Source organism: Anas platyrhynchos, chromosome 1 (assembly GCF_047663525.1).
Source record: "Anas platyrhynchos isolate ZD024472 breed Pekin duck chromosome 1, IASCAAS_PekinDuck_T2T, whole genome shotgun sequence".
NCBI classification, from domain to species: domain Eukaryota; kingdom Metazoa; phylum Chordata; class Aves; order Anseriformes; family Anatidae; genus Anas; species Anas platyrhynchos.
Window position 1 is genome coordinate 145,399,315 of NC_092587.1, and position 17,941 is coordinate 145,417,255.

Below are 17,941 nucleotides of genomic sequence, written 5' to 3' on the forward strand. Positions count from 1 at the left end.
GAATTAACTATTCATTTCATAGTATGTAGCCTTGGTTCTTCTGAACTTTTTTTGGCTTTCTCACTTTTGAGAAACTCCTTCAGCTTGCAGGGACTTTCCTCTACACACGCACCACCTCAACGAGTTTCAACGCAACCAGCTTTGTAAATAAACTTTTGGATGTCAGTGTTTGCTAGAATGTGGTCACCTCAGGAGCACTGGCAATGTTTCTTTTTGGCTTGAAATGACTGCTTTTAAGTAATAGTCTAATGTGTCAGATAGGATACAGTTAGTGTACGTCATGCTTTTGGAAAACAAAATGAACTGCAAAGGTATGGACCTGGTGTGTCTTAACTGAGGCACTGAGCACAGCTAGTGCTTCATTTCCATTTTAGATGCCTAGCCCCTAGTCCTTGAAGCAAGGAAGGTGACTATAGAGTAAAGTCTGCATTACTCAAGCAGTGAAAGGAAAGAAATAGGCACCACAAAAGGCTGCTAGGAGATCCTTACCACCTGAGACATCAGTCTTCCTTGGCTGAGTTGAAATCAATAGAAAATGACAGAACTTATGCATGCAAGTTGCTTATCAAGTGCAGGAAGGAAGTTACCTGTCTTCTGCATAGCAGCTGATTATTTAGAGTGCTTGGCATCAAGCAATAGGGCCATTATTGGCCTTCCTCAGCTCTCCCACCCCCCCAAGAGTTTCAATTCACTTTCTGAAATAGTGCTTCAGTGAGCTCCCAAGGCATGCTGAGGCTTGGAGAAAAAGCTCCATCCCTGTTAGGCCAGAGGGCAGCCAGACTGCTGTCAGGGAGCCTGAAGGCATCATTTAAGCATTTAACCTATGGGAGGTCGAACGTGGGTCTACACTGCTGCCACTATGAGCATCACCAGGATGGAAACTATCGTGGGAGCACATTTCCTAACTGAGCCCCCCAGGCACAAAGCTAGAGGCTGGGTTCTCCTCATCTCCTTCCTTCTGCCCTTGTGACTCCTTCACTCCTGCTGTGCAGTGGCTTCAGCTTCCAGATGCAGGGCAGAGAGGGCTCTGTTCCCAAACCTCTGTGCCCATGAGAGAGCAATTGTCTGGATTAGGGTTTGAATAATCCATCTGCAGGGACACTAAATATTCCAGCACCAGGTAGGGGACTCCTAAAACTTTGTGTGAAGCTAGTTGTGGTCAGATATGTGGCTGGCACCTTGGAAAAGCCCCTTTCCTCTGGAAAGCTTGAGTGAAGTTCAGAGGTGGGATGCCTGTGTTTGGATCACAGCTGAGTTTTAATGGGGACAGGTGCCTGTGTGCCTACACTGCCCACCTCCAGCGGGTGCAGGTGCCATCGCCAGGTGAGCACCATTCAGGATGTGTGAGGAGTAAAATGGATGCAGGGATGTGTATTAAGGGCTAAGTACCTCAGCCAGAAGCTAAGCAGGTTCTCACCTGTGAGCAATATGTCTTAACAGCCAGTCTCCCCACTCGAGAAGCTGCCAAAAGACTTCTTTGTCACCAGAGACTTGTGGCTTTGCTGCCTTTATGGTTTCTGCATACAGTGCCAGCACACACAGCACTAAAGCAGCAGGGCGTGAGCAAGCTGCTTCTAGTACCGGGACAGAAATAGATGCATCCAAGCTGCCATTTGTTTTGAAACTACAAACCCCGTAAGAAGTGTTGTTTTTCACCCTGTATCTCGCAGGGTGATAACGATGACATTCGCAGCGTTTCCCTTTTGTTGGGCACTACGGGGAATCGAGCGGGTCTTTGTTGTGCTCAACTCCATCCAGCCCCCTCCAACCTCAACACCCCCCTTCCCTCCGGCTCCTTCCCCACAGGAGGCGGGCGGGCAATGAAGTTAGGGGAAATAAAACAAGAAAAAAAAAAACTCAGAAAAGGGGCTAGGGGGAGGATAGAAAGCGGGCAGGTACCGGGGCGGGGCGGCACGGAGGGGGAGCTCCCCTGCCCGGGCACCGCGGGGAGGCGTCTGCGAGCAGAGCTGGGGGAGCGGGCACGGCTCGGCTCGGCTCGGCTCGGCTCAGCACGGCTGGGCGAGGGGCTGGGAGCACCGTGCCGGGTTTGAAAGACCACGACAGAAAAGTGGAAGTGCCCCAGCAGCCGGAGGAGAGGCGGTTTTGCCCCCGGCCGCTGCCGAGGCCGCGTCCCCCTGAGGTGAGTGCCGGGGGTCGGGGGGCTGCTCCGCGGGGCGCCCGGGGGAGGGAGGTGGGTTTTGTGGGGCTTTTGGGGGTTTGTTTTGAATAAATGCGTTTGATTGTGGAGGTCTTTATTTTCTGTGCGTGCCCTGCCCGGGGAAAGGTGGGAGCTGCCGCGGGTGGTGGGGAGGGGGACAGCCGCGGCTGCCCCCCCCCCCCCCCCCCCCCCCCCCAATGATCGGCCTGACACCGTGCTGCCGAGGTTTTTCTGCTAAAATATGTCTTTTTTTTGGTTATTATTAGAGGTGTCGGCTGGGCTTGCCCCCTCCAGCCCTCCTCAGGTGGCTCCCAGCCGGGCGCTCCCCCCAGTCCCACGTCTGGCGGCTGGGAGCCCCCTCCTGGAGGGGCAGGGGCCAGGGGGGCTTTTCCTTCCCTCCGAGGGGTCACTGTGTAGGATTTCTGGGGAGGGGGACCAGCCGGCTTCCCCCCACCCCAAAGGACGCTTTTGAACTTGAGTGCTGTGCCCCGAGTGGAAAAGGAGCAAAGCGAGGCGGGTTAGGCTCATTATTGTTTTTTTTTTGTACCCAAACCCAGCAGGCAGTGCTGAAGCAGTGGCTTTTCAGGCAGCGTTTTACCCTGGGAATGATTTTTTGGGGGTGTAAAACCGTGGCCTTTTGCTGGGTGTGGAGTAAGTTCAGACTTCAGAGCACATCTCACAGGCTGGCGATGAGGAGCTGTGTGCGCACAGCAGGCTCACGGGGATGGGACAAGTTCCCCTGGCTGGAGCATTGTCGAGGAGCAGCGGGGATCCCATTAGAAGTACCAGCAAGGGCTGGGATTAGGGTGGCTGGTGGAGCAGGGCTCTGAACCGTTGCAATGATTTTGTCTTACAGTAGCGTTGGAGAAATCCCAGCTGTAAATCACATTATACAGAGGGAAAGCCAGCCCTTGGCCTCAAGGGATGACATAGGTACAGCAAGCACTTTGTAAGGGGAAGGAACAGAGAGGAAGCGATTTGTCTGATGTTACATAGGCTAGACCAGAACTGGAAAGTTTCCAGACTGAAACTGGCTTTGTATATTCTGTTATAATATTTTTTTTCATTGCGAGCTGAGCCTTAATTATGGAATAATTTTGCAAGCGGTAGCAATAATGCTTGATGTACGGTATGCAGAACATGTGGAGAAGGGGTAAATGACCAAAATCTTCTAATTGGGAGATCAAAATAATTCCAGCTGGGTAGAGTACACAGAATGATTTCAATAAATCTGCCTGGGGCATAGTATATTTTAAAATTGTACAGGAGGAATTAAATGGAGCTTGAGTGGGTTGGAATTTGTAACGCTGACTGAGGCGACTGACCATCATGAAACAGTGGTTTATTGTGCTGCTTGGAAATCACTCTTGCATTTTATGCTAGCATGATGTTACTTTAAGTAGTACTATTATTTCAAACCAGCATAATGAGATGAAAAGCACTTGGCACGCGCTCCTGTAAAACAACATTTTGAGTGCTAAATTCAGATCTTTGCTTGAAGGTATCCATAAAACACCCTGCTTATGTAGGGTGTTGTACCAAGAAAAATAGCCATCTAGGTTAAAGCTGTCTTAAAACATTTTTGTCAGAATGACAGTTCCAACCACATTTTTACTCGTTTGGAGGGGAATGATTTCTTAGCTTAGACGTGGAAACTCTGACAAAATGATGGTGAGATAAGTGCCCATAATAAATGGGACACCCTAACGAGATGGATTACAGGTTTAGACATGGGCTTCTTCCGTCTCACCTGATTGTCCTAACCTGCAAGTTATTTCGGAGTGCGATTTGTTTGCTTGTTTCACAGAAAGTGTGCTTAAATACCCAGCTTAAACGTATGAGCACCACAGTGCTTTGTGCAGTTGTGAGAGATAACAGAAAATAGTCTTCATACCTGAATGATCCTTTTATCCAGGTCTGCGTGAACATTTTTTTCTTTGTACAATTCTGTGATAAATGACAAACTAGAAAACTTCCCGTTTGCTTTAAAACGAATGAAAAAGGCAGAATGGTCCAAAAGCACTCTGTAATGCCCTGTATCTCAGGTTAAGCCTGCGTCTTGGCTTGTTACTGTCTTCCAGATTGTCGCCTAGCAAACCTCACTTGCACATTCTGTGTTTTTTTTCCACTTCATCTTCTTTCTGCTACTGTTATTAAGATAATTGTAGCTAATGAACATAGGAAAATGTTGTAATCCTGCACAAAATTAGCAGTAATTGGGGATGTTGTTGATGATGTCTGGAAATACCATGTTGTCACATGTTGTCAACAATAACAGCTGCTGGAGACACTTGCCATTTTGTGGGCCAGGCCTGCTGGCTTAAGACTCTGCCAGCTTCATGTGAAGTACAATTTGTTGCATCTTTGCGAAGGGGGGGAAAAAAAAAGGCAAAGATTTTTATTTATTTATTTTTTGAATCAATGAAATAAAAGAACATTGCTGGCAAACATCTACCTAACCTTTGAACTTAGATTTGTTAATTTTCCCTAAGGTGTGTGTGTTTCATGTGCTGCCAAGCCTAGCTGTTAATTCATTTAGCTTCTTCAGAGATGTGCCACAGCAGTCAAATAAACAGCAACATTTTATTTATATATATATATATATATTTTTTAGCTATTCACACGTCCTTTTTGTGGAGTAGTTGTTAATAAGTCGTGCTTTGGTTCATGGCCTTATTATAGTCTTATTATACACACAGAAGAGCAGGGTTGGATTACAGATTTTGATTATAAATGCTTCACTGTAATATCTCTATCCCTAATTTCTGGAGCTGTTAATGTGGCCCTTATGTGTCTTTGGTTGTGGAGTGATCGTTTTCTTCCCTAAAATATTTGAGATTTGAAAGCTCTGTGATGCAACTTCAGAGATCTTAGTTCCCCCTTGGGGCTGGAAAACAGGAAAGTAAAAAGGTGCAGCTTTAGGAAGCTGTGCAGGACCGGGATTCAAATCTTGATTGCGGCAAACCTAGGTGTCAGCTGCTGGGCAATGTAGCTGAGATGTGGTCAGCGTGTTACTGTGCTTGGTTTTTCCCGAAAATGACATCCTGGGTTTGCAACACCATTCTGAGAAAGGCTTTTGAGTTTGTAGAACTTGCACTTTCTGACCAAGCCCCCTGCTTTAGTCACAATATCTCTGGCCATCTCTGGTGTTAACAAGTGGTTGAATACAGAGGGCTGGGTGTATCCATTGGAAACTGTAAGTTGCAGCAGGAGAAAAATGTTTGAGAAAGTCATTCATTCTGTTGTGCTGTATGGATGAACTCTTGTGGCTGTAGGAAGTGTATGATAAGTTTTCATTTCTAATGGATGTGGCAAATACTTTGTTTCATCTGGGTTAATTGCTGTGGCATTAAGCAAAGAGGAATGTTAAATGGTAGATGTCAAGGAAATTAAGAAATCCCAATGATGGTGCCTCACAGGTAAATACCTTCAGGATAGCTGAAATAAACTGGGATTTTTGGGTCACATGTAGAGAAGTCACTGTTTCCAGCCAGGCTAATGCTGGCTTGTTCCTTTCTGGAATTGAATGTGGGTGGGGAAGGTGTCAATTCTGAACTTCAGTGGCCTGCAAAAGAGGGAAGAGCAGGAGCATCCTGACTCAGATGTAGACACTGTGGTAACCAAGCTGATTTTTCTGGTGCTTTTGGGCATAAACCACTCTCAGTGGAGCTGGTGGGAGAAAGGAAATACAAATTGTTCCAAAAAACAGTGTTGTTGTTGTTTTTAAGCAGCTGACTGATATTTAGTTTTGAAGTTGCTGTGCTTGTCACTTAAAGCTTTCTTCCCCCCCCCACTGAAAATGGCTAGGTACCTGTGGCACAGCTGGCTTCATCGTGTGGATGTGTCTGGCAGAGAGAGGATTTGTCCAAAAGTAGTTGGGACCATAGATTGTTTCACTTTGAAACCAGAGTAAGGTACAGAATGCTTGGAAAGACTGTCTTCGGGATGCATGGCCTGTCAATAAAGTTGTATTTGTTGGAAGCAGTTAAATATGTCTCAGCTAAGTGAGCTGTAAAGGAATTACAACCCTTGCTGTTTGCATTGTTTTAGTTTACTGTGGATCAATTCTCAAGTGAGATGCTTTTGTATCAGGTGCTGTTTTATTAGGTGTAATAAAAGCAAAGCTTCTACCTAACTAAATTTATCTTGGAGCTTGAGAAATACCATGCAGGAGGAGAGACGACCAGGTAGTGTTGATAGTTCTGTAATTTTTATGGTATCAGCAGCTAAATGCCTTCGTGGTATTTGCTCTTGATAAGTTTCCATGCTTCCTGTGTAATTAAAAGCCAGAGATGGATGACCCTGTTTTATCTGAATGTATGGCCAGGCCTTCTGTTCTGGGGTCAGGGTGGGTGGGTGCAGGAGCCATACTGGTGCAGGTGATGTAAGGGATCCTTCCCAAACAGGGTGCCCTGGGGGACTTTTCTTTGCATGTGGTGCCCTAAATATCAGCTAAAAGGAAAGTCGGGGCAGTCTGTCAGATCTAGCTTGCAGATAAATGTGCAGTGTGTCCTAATTAGGAGTTTTATTTAAGGATTATTAGTGATTTAACACCCCAATCTAATTACTCGTAAGCTACTTGCTAATTTTGTAATTAGCACTGGAGCAAGACTTTTTATGGAAAATACACCCTTAAGGAAATCAGAACCATTCATTTCCAATGTTTATAGAGAGCTTTATTTCTGTGGCAATGTTCTGTAGAAAATGCCTGTAAGGAAATAGTAATATTTGTTCTATTTTTGCATAATGGCAAAGACAGATATGAGCCAAGTGTTTACAGAGACCGATTATAGTCAGTCATCGCAACCCAAATGACTCTGGCTCTTGAACACACATTTGTAGGATCAGATTCCGCACAGATACACCTAGTGGAGAAGGCATTCTCAAATAGTTTTATACCACAGTTATCTCTGGCCTTCAAAGTGTGAGAAGGAGAACTCAGGGTGCATTTGGGGTGTACTGGCTGTGGGCTCTTGTAGTTTATAGTAGACAAGGCAGATTTTTTATATGCACAGTTAGGAAGGTGCAACTTGAAGCAGACACGAGCCTGCTCCAAAGAGAAGTGTGGCTTTAGAAGATTAAAGCAGTCCTTGTAGCTTGATTCCAGTTCAGCTGAACCATACTTCACAGGTTAACAGAGAACCTGGCAGAGAGTATTTTGGCCAGCAAGCAGGTGGCTGTAGAAGTTTTATTCTCATAGGTGTCTCCGGTGTTCTCTTAATTTTGATAAACAGGCTGGCTTGTTTCAGAGATTCACAAAACTGACAAATTCTTAGTTCAGGAAGGTGATTGAGGCTTTGCTGAATTAAAACCCAATAATTTGGTCTCTTTAAATGCTAGGTTTTCATGGTTTTAGAGATGGGGAGCTTTGTAACTGGTCTGGAGTAGTATAGTATAAATAAGGTCTGGAGAGCGAGATCTATTTATTAGTTTAATTGATGTAGCTGGAAAAGAAACAAGCTCTTAGATTCAGAATACCTTATTCCCTTATTGGACCGATGAAGCAATTAAGCCTAAAAGCTTGTCACTTGTTTTTATTGCACAACAGTTGTAGCAGGCTTTTAACTAATCTTTTGCTTGTTTATCTTTGTACGACAAAAGGGCTCACTTTGCAGCAGACCTGCTGCGTGCTTGGGGGGCACGGAGTGTGGATATGTGTATTTAGCGCAAAAACGGTGTGAGATCCTGCCCTGGGCTGGCGATTCCTCAGTCCTGTCACATCTCTTCCTTTCCCAGCAGGACATGCTAGTCTACGTCCCAGTGTGCCAACACAGCCGTATAAAGGAAGGGATACAAAAACACTGCAAGCTACTCTTCTCGGCTTCCTCTTCCTACCACCGATACTGCTTTTTGATGTCAAGTGGCCCAGTACTTCCTTGACCCTTTTCACTCCTTCTCACTGAATGTTTTAGTGTCAAATAATTTGGCTCTCATTTAGTCCCAGGTTCAAGTCTCCTGATTGCTCACACTACATACATGTTAATTAATTCCGTATCCTTACAGAGATAGTGAAGTAGTTCCTTCTGAAGAGGGGCCGGGGCGGGGGGGAGGCATTGCTGGCTGCCTGATTTGCTTTAAGGTCTGCTCTGGACGAAGAGTATGGATACAAATGCTGCCAAGTCTGGCTTCCTCTGCCTGGGACATTTCTCTAGCACTCTCCCAGGAGGTCTTCTGCCCTTAGCTGCCCTCTCGTGCCTGCGATAGAAAGAACTTGGAAGCGCTCCTGGCTGTCAGGCTCAGCTGGATTTCGGTGTGAGCGCTTCCAGTGAGGAGACCCCAGTCTGCTGGGGACAGCATCAGCAGTTCCAATTCTGTATCAAGTGAGACTTTGGTATTTAATGATCTTTTCTAGGCTTACAGATTTAACCTTTGGCCTCCTGTGAGAGGAAAATGTGTGCCCATAGGAGCTGCAGGGTGCTCTGATGTACACCAGGCTTCGCATCAGGGTGTAGGGAGTTTCATCTCAGTGAGTAAAGACTGAGGGAGCCAAGTTGTCTCATGGCAACTTTCACCCACAGGGACTTAATTTTTATAAGTTAACAGGTTGGAAAAGTTGTTATTTGTGTGCTTATTTGCTGGTGCAACTCTGTCCAGGCTTTCTGAATTTATGCTTGTGTTAATAGCTCTTCATTGCATCCGTTTCCTTTCAGAATGATGAAGGGTTCTGGTTTTTCTCCAAAAAAGTGAAATTTTATGGGGCTGGTAGCTTTTGGGTTGGTGGTTGCTCTCTGCTTTCCTCCCCTTCTATTCCCTCAACTTTTAGTTGAACAGAGGATGCTCAAGAATATTAAACTTCCTTTACAAAGCTCGAACGAGAGATGCTGAATCAGGATAACTACACAGTGGTTGCAGAAACAAGTTCTGGGAACAGGAGAGCAGGCAGCGTTGTGTTGGCTGCTGGAGCAGTCTGTGGGCTGCAGTCACGCCTGCATTTCAGTGCCTGGTGGAAGTCATTGTGTTCCAGTAGAGCTGAAAACCTGATCAATAATTAATCTCGTTACCAACAGTGCAGAAAGGCAAAGTGAGGTGGTTTTACTATTTTCATTATATAGTTTTCTAAGAATGGAGAATATCACTTTCAAATTTTCTCATCCTTATTAGTTTTAAATATAGTCTCATCCGCTAGAAAGAGTGGTCAAATATGCTCATTATTTGCTATTGTAGTAACATTTCAAAGCTTTTAGGCTTTTGTGGCCTAGGTCCCATTTAGACATACGGTAAATGACAGTCCCTGCCCCACAAAAGCTTTCTGTCGATCAGATGTAAGAAGAGCAAGGGAAAACTAGGTAATGTCCACAGGGACAAATGAGATAGCAAATATAATTTAAGTCAGGGGAGTTTTGTTAGCTAAGAACAGTTCTGTTTCTGGTTTTCTGGTGTATGTAGTAAGGGGTCATTAGACTAGCTAATCTTATTATTTTAAAGATCATAATTTAAATAAAATACCTAGGATTTTAGAGGGGTCCATTCAGTGCCAATGAGTGGAATGAGGGTTACTCTGCCATCAAAAGGCAAGGGCTGTAGAACATCCTGTGCCCTGGGAATGGAGGAGGGAAGGAAGGGTAAGCTGGCCTACTTCTAAGGGATAAAGCTGATTTTTTCTCTTGAGGTTGTCTGTAGATGTGCCATGTCATGTATCTGCGCATGGGCATGGCCACAGCCTTTCCTGAAACACAGAAATCTGTATGGCAGATGAATTTGGTCTCCCTGTCTTGTGATGGTGACCAGCCATGGCAGTGTGCTGTAGCTACTTGCACCAGCTTGGCAGGTCTAGAAATCAAAGAAAGGAGCACTGCAGGGCGTTCACCTCCATGGTAAACCTCCTTCGACTCTTGATGTCATGCTCCATCCTCTCCTGTGTTTGAGCCAGGGATATTTGAGAGGCTTGTGTGAGGTGGAGGGTTCTGTGGTGTCGGGAGGCTGGCTAAGTGTGTTCTGAAAGGGTTATTTGTGTTCATAAGCAGATTGGCATTTGGAAATGGCTAAGGATGGGCCTGAGTGTCTTTCTATGCCCATGCTAAAATGCTAGCTGATCATCTCCAGAAGGAAGGGCAGCGGTGTTGCGGCTGCTGTTGCAGTGCGTTTGCTGAACACACAGTTGTGGAGGAAGCCACAGCTGTGGCTTTTTCATCCTGCTGCTGGGCTGGGAGCACGTGTGTGTGAATTCCAGCTGGGTTCAGATGCTGGTGGAGCCTGCTGCTTGGGAAAGGCAGGTCGAGATCACAAAAGATACAGCTTTGGACATAAAGCATGGGTTGGACCAAAAGCATTGTGTGGATGCGAATAGAAAACACTTGTATAGTTGTGTTGCTGTCTATATTTTTGTTGCATTGTTTCAGCATTCTTGGCTTAATCATTGTTAGCAGATACGAACAATTCATGGGTACCACTTGTAAATAAGTGACCAGTATCTTTTGGTATCACTTTTTTGTGAGTACACATCACAGATAATGAACCAGAGACAAAAGAGAGTGGGGAATTTTAGCAGGGAGTGGATCAAATGCAACACAACATGCTTCAGCCTTGGTATTTAAGCATGGGATGTGGGTGGGAATTCAGCTAACCTGGGAACCAGTGAAACCGAACAACCTGAAATACTTTATGTATAAGCATAATAATATAATAGACTTGAAATTGCTCTTGAAACCCTTCATTTATCCTTGCAAGCTTAAAAAAGCTACAGATTTGCAGATCCTCTCATACTGGCACTTGTTAAATTTCAGGCAGCATCTGACAGCTGAAAACTGCAAGTGCCATTTTGAGCTCCCAGCTGGTGCTGCCACTGGCTACTGATGACCTTTCCTCATCTTTTCCACAGGCACAATGGTTCAGGAGTGAGATAATAAGATAAGATACATTAAAGGAAAACAGAAAGAAAACCAATCTCAAGCCGCACCACCCATTCTTCATTTTGTGACTTTCCTGCCTGTTTTTGTGAAAATGCAGGCAGTGACTGATTGTGGTCCTTCTGTTTCAAACTGTGTTTAAATTCCTTTTCAAAACAGTTCTTGTAAAGTGCTATAATGACTACTGAAAATTAAGACATGAAGGTTAAGGTGCCTATCAGTAGTTCAAAAATATGCTAGTAACTTAGGTAAATGGTTAGTCTTATTCCATGTAATTTTTTTCTAATATAATTTATTGCTGTTATCCCAGTAATTAGCCTGAGATCTAAGATTTCCTTACAGGAGTATGTTGTGACCTGTCTTTCTCCTCCCCTCTATAGCCCCCTTCAGTAATGTGGCTTCTTCCTGTTGGAACACGATGACAAGACATCTACGGACAATTAGTTACTGTCCTAAACATTGCTGAGTAGAGTAGAGCTGCTCTCAGTAGCTGTCTTATTACCAAAGTCTCAGCACAGAACTGGTGAGAGCTTGCTTGTAACATGAGTATGTCTTCGTTTGTTTAATACACGTTTTGACCCAGTGTAGAGATGACATTTAACTGTGTTCTGGCTTCCACATCCTTTGTGAATTAGTCTTAACTGAGCAAAATCAACTGAAAATGTCTAAAGACTTCGTGTGATTGATGTACACAGTTACATTTACTAAATGTTTAGGTTTTCAAAGAATTCAAGGTTTCACTAAACAATAGGCTACAGGGTTACTTACCTTTAAGAAAGAATTGCTGGGAGCTGTTTTCCATCAGCATACACCTTCTTGTGAAGCGTACTTTTGTGTTCCCCCTCAATTTATGTGGTTGATGCTGCTCTCATAGCAATGCAGAGCGGCTTACATGATGCGAGGTTAATGCTGTAGTGTGAACACTAACTCTGGTGATGTTTTGGTAGCTGATTTCTTCTGGGTTTTGTTTAAATAGGGTTCCTGTGCTGTGAACTCATGGAGATCTTACTGGTCATGCTGGAGGATGCTAAAAACTGCTTTGTGTGGGTAATCATGTAGGCGTTGAAGTTTGCTCATGGGTATTTCTCATGGTTCTCAATCAGGAACTGCATATCCTAATTTCCTTGGTCTAGGTGTTCTTGAGGAAAAAGGAAAGTAATCTAAGGAATGACAGTCCCTTTAAAGGGATGAAATGCTTTGTTCAAAGTACTGCTTTCTTTATCTGTTTATTGTTCCTGCAAAGGGAAGTTAGATTCTGTTGGTGTAAGTTAGTTTGAAGAAGTTAACAGAATCAGGTTAAGGGATGGAACTTTGGATTAATATCCTGAGCTTTTCTAAGGAATCGTTTGAGCGTGTAATTGTCAAAGATTGCCTTAAATATTTTATTCAAGGTTACACTGGTAGTTTCACTGCAAATTATACATGTCCTGGGAAGGTGAGAGACCTGCATATTGATGCATTCACTGAACCATGCTTAGTTAATGCACTGATGTGGCACTGGAGATATGTTCAGGTTATGCTTTATTTCAAAATAAAGCTACTTATAATATCAATATGACTATTTATAGTATCAATATGACTAATGTACTCTGGGATGCAGCTTGCCGTCTTCACTCATATATATATTAAGGCATGGAAAGAGAGCAAGTGAAAACCATGTTTATGTGGCTTCTTTTGTTGTGTTTAATTGTAACATAGACCAATGCTAGTTTCAGCATTTGCACTCCACCAGATGAAAGCATAAGCAGCCCATACCTGTGACATGACAAATGGGCAACCATTCCAGTCTTCCACAGCGTGCTGATAACAGAGCTCAGTCAATGCTGGAACACTCAGGCACCATCACAGGAATTAAGGTATTTATCAGCTCTGGATATAGCTTTCCCCAGTGCTGCTCAGCCTCTGGAGGGTAACTTCCCAACTCCCAGCTGTGGCTATGTGGTTATGTGTTTGTCATCCTAAGATGTTAAAGCCACAAAAGCCTGATCATAATCATCAAAAGTAGCAGTATATTTTTTGAGTGTCTGTGTATACAAATGTGTGTATGCATATGTATGTGCATGTGTATGTTTTTGATTTGGCACAATCTAACGCTTCTGAAGAAGCTGGAAGTCATCCTGTAAGACAAATAAGAAGTTTTTGTTTTAGTAGTAGGTGGTTCTTAAACTGTAGCAAGACTGTCTTCTGCAGATGAATTTTGTAAAGTCTGCACTCTTTTTCTGTCACATTCAAATCCTGTAGGGAAAGGTACTTTTTAATGCATTTTACAAGGTAAAGTGACCAGCTGGCAATTTTGCTAGCTTGTATCCAGAGCTGCAGCATTCTGTTAGATGTGCTGTTTTTTTCTTAAAAAAAAAAAAAAAAAAAGAATCCTGTACATGTACGTTAGCAATTTGTCATTGCTTTTCAAGCTTATTAACTCATTAAGTAGCATTTAATGAGGATAACCACAAAGTAATTAATTTGTACAGTATGTTTATTGCTTCCCTAATGAATTTATGTATCAAATTTAGAGTTACTCAGTGAATATGTTAATCTATTTTTATATTTCTTATGCATTTCAGTTGCTATATAAATGTTTCTTCAAGTTCTCTATTACAATCTGTGCATTGACTGTAAATGTAAAAGGGCTGAAGTGCACGTCCCATGAGCAGAGGCTGAGGACACTTAGGTTGTCTAGTCTGGAGAAAAGGAGGCTGAGGCATGACCCCATTTCTCTCTGCAACATCCTGAGGAGGGCACCGATGTCAGGACGTGTGGGAATGGCTCAAAGCTGTGCTGGGGAAGTTTGGGCTGGACATTAGGAACATTTTCTTTACTGTGAGGGTGGTCAAACCCTGGAACAGGCTTCCAAGAGAGGTGGTTGATCTTACTGTGGGTGTTTGATGAACTGAGTGCTCTAGTATCATATATCAAAACAACCTATTTGTCAGTAAATAAACGTATTGGGTGTGGGTGGCAAGGTTTGGTAGCTGAGGGGCTGCATGGTTGATGTCTGTGGGAGGAAGCCAGGGGCTGCCCCATGCTGGACTCAGCTGATTTCTACCAGCTTCAGTGAACCCAGTGCAGGGCACAGCTGAGTCCATCAGCCAGGCTGGTGGTGCCTCTGCGAAGCATATTTAAGAAGGAGCGGCTGAGGGAGCTGGGATTGTTTAGCCTGGAGAAGAGGAGGCTCAGGGGAGGCCTTACTGCTCTCTACAACTACCTCAAAGGAGGCTGCAGGAAGGTCGGGGTCAGTCTCTTCTCTGAAGCAAGAAGTGACGGGACAAGAGGAAATGGCCACAAGTTGCACCAGGGAGCTTTAGGTTGAATATTAGGAAACATTTCTTTGCTGAAAGGGTTTTGAGGCATTGCAACAGGCTGCCCAGAGAAGTGGTTTAATCGCTGTTCCTACAGTATATAAAAGATGTGTAGGTGTGGTGCTCAGTGATGTGGTTTAGTGGTAGACTTGGCAGTGCTAGGTTAACAGTTAGACATGATGATCTTAAAGGTCTTTTCCAGCCTATGTGATTCTAGGATTCTGTGGTAATAGGTAGGTGATCTCTGTCTTTATCTGGACCCATGACTTTTTCCACCTTATTTTCTCACCCTGTTCTGTTGAGAGGGAGTGACAGAACAGCTGTATGGGCATCTGCCAGCCAGCCAAGGTCAGGCTATCATGATATAATAACATATAGATTGGACTACTAAATCATAAATACCAAATACCATAATCTACAAAGGAACTTTCAGATTAGGAATACCTATTAGCTGTTATGGTTCTTGATCTACAATATTTAAGAAAATACTCAATTGAAAGGAATACAGGTTTTTCCTTATTTTTAGACAATATTAAAAGCACTTAATCTGTGCTGGCATGCAAACATTCAATTCCCGAACTTCCCTTTTAAAGAATTGTACTCTTTTTTTGAACATGAGTGGTATGCTTAACTCAAAAAGGAATACAATTATTTTAAGAACTTGGGGAACAGTACAAGTAAATGCACTTGAGTATATGAGATAAAAATAATTATTTTATTTCTGGAGGAGAAAAATATATCTATTAGCAACATAAGCTGCTTAGTAGCTGTATTTTCAATGGAGATAATCCTAAATTTTCCCTCCACATTGCAACCTGTGTAGGCAAAGTAGTATCTGTCTTCTCTGGTACCAAGCTAGTAAAATTGCAGTAGTCTTGTATCTCCATGGATGTGTGTATTTAATGTGCCTTTTTCCCTTGAAGAAATGTGTTACTACGTATATAAATTGTGTGAGAAATTGATGTACTGCATTAAAACATTTTGTTGGAAAAAAAGATGTGCTTTTTCTTGATACAGTCTACGTTTTGAGGCATTTTCTCTAATGATTTCAAGGCAAATGGAACATCAGCTATGCAGCCAGAAAATTTCTGCAATCTGCTGGTTTTGTACGTATTGCAGCTAAGACTTAATTATTCATCCTTTGAGGGGCATCATACTGATCTTGATTTACTCTATTATGTTGTCTGTGAATATCTGATATTGAGTCCATCTAAAAAACACATTAACTAGTATAATTTATTCCGTATCTTCTTAACAAAGAAAATTGTATTTATTTAAAGTAATTCAAAAGAAGCAAAGACTTCTCCTCATTAAATAAGGTATCTGCGATATGCCGATTATTCTCTTTTCTAAGCACAGAGAAGACTTCAGTGTATCATTCAATATCATATATTGTAGTGGTGTGGAAATATTCCCTTTTTAATTGCAAGCACTGGAACATAATAAATGCTGTTAATTTTTGCAAAAGGACTGTATGTACTGCTTCAAAACCTACTGTATGATAGAAAGTAGGAAGCAAAATCCATTAAAAATAGAATGAACTGTTATACTGGAAGTTCTTAAAGGCAGAATTTTGGTCATATATATTTTTGGGGAGTGAGAAATTTTGCTCTCAGAAATAGAGGCAAAGTAAAGATCTTAAAATACCAAGGGCTTTCTGTAAAATAGCTGGTTTGTTTACATGAGAAACATATATCAGAAAAACACTGAAAGGAGATCAGTTGCACCTTAAAAACAGGGTGTATGAAAGAAGAATCATGCCTATTCTTTGTTTGGCCTCCTCTCTAAGTCACTATTTCCTTAAACTTCCTTTTCTGTATGCTTATAATAGGAAATAGTGGAGTTTTCATTAAGGATTTGCAATAATGTGTAGATAATTAAAAAAAAAAAAAAAGCGTTTAAGATTATTTCCTGTCTCTGGAACAGACCTCTTAACAACCATCCATCAAGCTTCTATATCCTTTTATGCCCCAGTCTTGGAATTAATTTATTATTCACAGTTATTAGCAATACATAGTTGAAGTCTGATTAAGTATTAGCCAAAAAGACGATCTTCCACTTCCACAGTGATGGCTCTATCCGTCTAGTGAAGGCAGGAGTGAATTGCAGCATACATTTTAGCAGTATTGCTACCTCAGCATTTAACTGTGCTAGTCATTTAATCATTGTACACTCATTGTTTCAGTCCCTGAAATAATGTTTTTTAATATTGAAGGATGCTCTGTGTGTATATGCATGTATATATGGTATATGAGTGTTAATCCCATTGATTACATGAGATGTGTCACAGAAACTTTCAAAAAGAATCCCTTCTCAGCTACCATTTTTCTAAGGCTTCTCTGAGGGGATTATTCTTCCCAGTGGCACTTGCTCTCTGTTTTGAAAGAACAAGTATCTGTATGTTTGAAAGAACAAGCATATTGCTTGGTATTCACCTTGGATACCATACTTGAGAGAAGGTAGGGCCAGATCATGTCAATGTTACTGATGTATTGCATTGTAAATCAAAAGTAAGGTAGCACAACAGCTGTTGTACACGCTCATGTTCATACCATAATATGCAATATAGAAAGATTAGGGACACAGCTGTACTGGACCTGTTTGGTTTCCTTGTTGAGCATTTGTAGACATTTTTTTTTCTAATTTTATTTTACATGCACTGCGAGAGACTGAAAAAATGGAAAGTAGGAAGATGAGAGTTCTTCAGTTAAACAATCATTTTCTGTGGCGCCAAATAATAAATTGGGAAGCCTATTGTGAGCCTGTTGTTCATGGGTTTGTTTTTTTGTGCCTGCTGGTTTATGAAAATGGTGATGTAAGATTTAAAGGAGACACTGTGCATGTGGGGTTTCTGCATGGAAACAGAGATACCGTGTGTGAGCTGCTGAAATATATTCTTGTGGATGGCCTAAGTGATGTGACCTGTCAGAGTAATGAATGAAATACTGTACTTAGGCAGGAATATTACAATGGCGACTGTATGCAGAGATGATGTTTCTTAAATTGAAAAACAGGTTTATTAATGGTCTTCTTATAAAGATGGGACTAATCTGGGATTCTGCTACCGTATTTAATTAACAAGTCAACCATTAACGATCCATGCAGTTCAGCTTGCGGAGTGAGTGATGATCAATTTTTTTTTTTTGCTGCGCTGTATTCACAACTATGAAAAGGTAGGTTGCAAACCTCAGAAAGCTATTTCAGAAACATAGATCAATATTTCATTCTGTCTTTTGCCAGTGTTAATTTAGTCAAAAGGAACGTTCCCATATTCCTAACCTCGTTTGTGATTTAAGCTTCCTGCATATTTATTGCTTTGGAAATACGCTTCTTTGCCAAAGAGACCCTCTTGTGTCAGGGAGAATTTTTGGGGAGTAAGCAGGGCATTGAAAATGTGACACGTTGCCTCTCAAGTCTTGAAATCTGTGATTGATGAATCCATGTGGTAAGGAGCAGGTGATGAGCAGCAAGTTGTCTTGGAGGAGAAGGGCATCTGCTGCACCGGGAGCTCAGCTGGCTGCCTCCAGCCTAGGTGAAAGGACTCTCTCCCTTGCAGACATGCATCTGAAGGCAGACAGCAGAGGTACCGGACTGTGACAGCCACAAAGAGCCGACACGAGCGGCTGGAGCGTGGTGCG

At 42.7% G+C, this 17,941-nt stretch overlaps 1 protein-coding gene across 1 annotated transcript in view; it reads left to right on the forward strand.

Annotated features, from left to right (window-relative positions):
- The first annotated feature begins 1,918 nt into the window (after nucleotides 1-1,918).
- Nucleotides 1,919-17,941, forward strand: part of MYO16 (myosin XVI) — a 378,556-nt gene continuing 362,533 nt past the window's right edge. Inside the window, exon 1 of the mRNA XM_027444352.3 lies at nucleotides 1,919-2,140. The gene's annotated coding sequence lies outside the window, so the exon portion shown is untranslated. The remainder of the gene's footprint in view (nucleotides 2,141-17,941) is intronic.